We start from the raw sequence: 5,000 nt of genomic DNA on the forward strand, positions 1-5,000 counted from the left end.
AGAGAGAGAGAGAGAGAGAGAGAGAGAGAGAGAGAGAGAGAGAGAGATTCATTCATACATGCATAAATATATACATACATAAATACATATATACATATATACATATATATGCACACAACTATTATATTTTGCGATGGAATATTGCGTAAAATTCATAGCATTCCTTTTTGTATAGATAAATGAAAAAACGCGAGAGAAAGAGAGAAAGAGTAAGAGAAAAAAGGAAAGAGAGAGAGAGAGAGAGAGAGAGAGAGAGAGAGAGAGAAAGTGTATATACATATACACAGAGACACACATATCTAACATTTGTGCAATCAAAAACGTATTTGTATTCATATTGCGTGCCTTCGTACAGAATCGAGCTCAACTGTTGCTGGATTATTTAAAATAACAGCAAAATAGCAAAGAATAAAAGCAGGACGCTTTTTAAATTTCGCACGATTATTCGTCATACCAAACTCTAAAAGCTTTTTATTCTTTTTTTTTTCGTATACAAGAATCGTGTTATCAGATGAAGAGAGAAAGAGAGAGAGAGAGAGAGAGAGAGAGAGAGAGAGAAAGAGAGAGAGAGAGAGAGAGAGAGAACGTTCTGTACCGTTTATATGTATACACAAGAAAGTTATACGAGAACCGGAAGTGGTTCGTTTACGATCGTCTCAACGGAGCCTGTTCGATTTCAATAAGAAAACATATTTTCCTGCCCTTTTTTTCCTTTTTCTTTTTTTTTTTTTCTTTCTTCGTTCAAGATCAAGACGCGCGATCAAACGCTAACCGTACAGTGTTGAACGGTTATGTAGAGACTGTAGATCAATCGATCGATCGATCCATCGATTCATCGATCGGTCTATCGATTTGTTTACCATACGATTTGTGGATCATTGCCAGAGGGTAAGATTTTGAATGTCAATGACGGACTATTATCGAAACGTTTAAAAAAAACATACGGGCACCCACACACACAAAGGAGAAATGTTTCTTTGTTCGGAACCGATCGATCTCGATCGTTAAGTGAGATCTTGCGTTAGTTAAGCTCGTTTAAATTATTTATAATTTATTTGCGACGACAACTAATAACTAGTAAGAAATTAGAAATTCTAAACTTATCTGGATTTTCTTAGTGAAAGCAAAAAAGGGTTGCTATTCGGTTCAACGACATTAATTATTATGTAATTGCCGGGTGCGAGCGAAAATAAGTGGAATCGAGCGGAGTCGTGGATCTCACGCGAGAAACACGTTGGCGTTGATCCATATGATCCATATAGATCGTGCGAAGAAAATCACGAATGATTCACGTGTGCGTTAGAGCGTGGTGTATGGGTAGAGAAAAGTAAAAAAAAGGAAAAAAGAGGAAAGAAAGGACTAACCGTTCAATTAAGATAATTACATCGATGGTGGAGGAAAAGAGAGAGAGAGAGAGAGAGAGAAAAATAATAAAAAAAGAAAGAAAGAAAAAATAATCGGGAACGAAAGGTTAGGATAAAGGTTGTTATTATAATAAAAGAGGAAAAACAAAGCACGTTAAAAAAAAAGAAAAAATAAAAAAAAGTAAATAAAAGGAAATAAAAATAAAATAAAATCGAATACATCGTGTCGTCGTACAGTCGTTGATCGATATAAAGAATAAAAAAGAAAAAAGAAAAAAAAATTAAAATAAAATGAAAGGAACAAAAAAAGATACGAAAAGTAAAAATACCTGAGAAATTAATAAGCGAGATCGAAATTTATTGCGAAAACAAAATGAAAAGTATGTGAGATAATTAAAAAAAAAAAAAGAAAAAAAAAAGATAAGAAATAAAAAAAGATGAAAAGAATAAAGCGGAATCGCGATCACGAGGCGAAAAGGGGAAGAGGTTTGAGAAGAGGGGTAAAGGGGTGTTAAAAAAAAATGGTGGGAGGTTTGGAATGTTTACTCGAACGAAATGATAACGACAACGACGGTGTAAGCACGACCTTGAGCAATCCATTGGAACTTTTTTCTCCTCTCTTTTCCTCTCGTCTCTTCTCCTCTTCGTTAATCAAGGTCTCTCTCTTTGCGAACCTATAAATAATGCGTTTTTCGCACGAGCTAGTGACGATCCATACGTAAAGGTTTTTGTACGTCGATTCAAAAGAACGATTCGATTTATTCAAACATGACGTTCTTGAAAAATTCGACTTTCTTGAAGAATGCAAATTGAACGACACTTATTAACCAATAACGAGATATTAATTTCTTTTATTATTAGACCTCTATTTTTTCTTTTTTTTTTTTTTGTTAATCGTATTATCTGGAGTATCAATCTATATATGAACAATTTTTATATTTTACTAAATAATGTTAAAATAATGTTAATATATAATAATGTTAAATAATAGGTAAATTATATGTTAATATAATGTTAGGTAAATATAATGTTATAGGTAAATATAATGTTAATTAATAAGGTAAATAATGTTAAAATAATTTTACAATACGTGAAAAGTACACCATTAAAATATGGAAAAATAATCGCCATGTTTTTTATCATTTAATTTATGTACACGTAATTTATTATAAGAAAATAAATAATTTTTTTTACACGCACATAGACAACATTGATCATCTAATAATGGGGAAATGTATTAGAATTTATCGTTCGTATTGTTTAATTATTATTTATATGTTATATTTAATATTCTAAATTATATTTATATTATAAATAGTTATAATTATATTTATTTAATTTTATCTAAATTATATTAATATTATATCATTGTTATTATTACTATTATTATTATTATTATTATTATTATTATTATTATTATTAATAATATTGTTATTATAAAGTACGATTATTATTTATCATTAGATTAGTATTATATTTTCTTTATTTTCTTTAGAGGGAAAAATCTTGTAGAACACAAAAAGAATTTTTAGAAGTCATGAATTTTTTAAATCACTTTCACTTTCGTTCTTTCTCTTCTTTTTCTTTCTTTTAACGATCGGATTCCATACCCTTTAAATATTCAAAAAGCTTTTCGCTCGTCTATCTCTCGCAAAAAAAAAAAAGAAAAGAAACAGAAAAAAGATTTCATACCTTATCTTTTATTTCGTACTTTTCGTTATTATAATATTATTTCTTCGTTCGATGATTGAATCATTCGTTTCGTATTATATTCTTAATTAATATATATATATATATATATTGATTACAATGAAAAAAAAAATGAAATAAAATAAAATTATAATATAAATTTGTATTAATCGTTCATTCAGAATTTCATATTCTGCATTGGCAAAGTATCATCGTCGTATTTTCACACACCCCGTTTGACCATTTCTTGAGCCGACCCTGGCGCCTCGGCTATGCTCTACTAACTCACTGACTCACTAACTTGGCTTCGTGACAGCTTCGTCTTGTAGATATTACACAATATATGTATGTGTGTATGTGTATTTCTTTCTCTATTTGTGTCCTCCACAACTGGGTGGAGTTTGGCAGTTTCTCCTCTTCCTCCTCATCGTCATCTCCTCCTCATTCGCTACAAATAATTTTTTTTCATAGTTTTATTTATTTATTTATTTCTTGATTATTTATCTTTTTTTTAGATTACTTTTTTATACCTACTCGAAGCCATCAAATACGATTGCTATAAGTTAGAAAGTTTTGTTGAAGGAAATAATTTGATTTATTTTTTCGTAGGGGTGTTTCTTTCTTTTTCTTTTTCTTTCTTTCTTTCTTTCTTTCTTTCTTTCTTTCCTTTTTTTTTTTTCATGAAAGTAAGAAGTTAGAAGCTCGGTCAGTGATTTATTTATTTATCTATTTATTCTTCGTTCTATTTCGTTTTATATAAATCTTCTTTATGACGAGTTAAAGCTATTTAGAATCGATTTTGAAATTTATTAGATGTTCTTGTTGGAAGCAATAATTCTTCCTCTTTTTTTTCTTTTAACAATGTTTTAGACAATAATGACTGGGTCAATAGTCTTCAGATATTTTTTTCTTTTAAATCAATTATTCTTTTTAAGCTAGCTCTTTGTACGTACAATGAATAATTACAAGCTTAACTTTAACCTTGAAAAAAAAAAAAAGAAAAGAGAAAGAGAGAAAGTGAATTAATTTTTTTTTTTTTTTTTTAATTGAAAGCAGGGAATTTTTTTTTTCTAATTAAAAAGAAATTATTTTTTATCAAAATCAAAAGAAAAAAGAAAAGAAAAAAAAAAGAATTTACGATTAAAACGATTAAAACTTCTTAACGCTCTTAAGAAAAATATGAAAAATGAGACATAGGTGTGTCATTACTTTTCTTCTTTTTTTTTTTCTTTTTTTTTCAATGAACGTTCTTTTCTTCAAAAAAAGAATAAATAAAATACATAAATAAAAAAGAAAAGAAAAGAAAGGGGAACAAAAAATATTAAATTACAAATTCGAAGCTTTATAATTTACATCGAAGAAGAGGAAGAAGAAGAAGAAGGTATTTTGATTAAACATACACTTTATATACAATTATTCCGAATATTTCATTCGCGATAAATGTTTCGCGTTCCTCTTTCATTCGCGATACGTTGCATTAAACGTCCCTGAAGAAGCTTTGGCACGACAACGATGATGACGACGACGACGACGACGACAACGGGAAGTATCGAAAATTTCTGCATTCTATGCAAAATAAAGCTTTAACTTGCGCTAGCAATGTATGTAATATAAATACATACATAAATACATACATAAATACATACATAAATACATAAACATAAATGTAAATATATTGTATAAAACGAATTACAGTCGAGCTGCCAGTTATTATAAACTGACACGAAAGAGTGTTAACAACCGAATTATACCAAGAATAACAATAATAATTAATAAATTTATTCCGATATGAAATTATTTGTCTCTTTGAAAATAGAAAAAAAAAAAAGAACAGAAATTACACGTTACGGAACATTGATTTATTGTCGCGTTATCTGTACTAATGCGGGCCAAAAAAAAAAAAAAAAGAAAAGAAAAGATGAATTCCTGCGATTTATTTTATTTTTT

General features: G+C 28.8%; 1 protein-coding gene across 4 annotated transcripts in view; it reads left to right on the forward strand.

Annotated features, from left to right (window-relative positions):
- Window positions 1-5,000, forward strand: part of LOC122637041 (myosin light chain kinase, smooth muscle-like) — a 13,448-nt gene that overhangs the window by 2,451 nt on the left and 5,997 nt on the right. The gene's annotated exons all lie outside the window — the stretch shown is intronic.

This window comes from Vespula pensylvanica, chromosome 24 (assembly GCF_014466175.1).
Source record: "Vespula pensylvanica isolate Volc-1 chromosome 24, ASM1446617v1, whole genome shotgun sequence".
Taxonomy (NCBI): Eukaryota; Metazoa; Arthropoda; class Insecta; order Hymenoptera; family Vespidae; genus Vespula; species Vespula pensylvanica.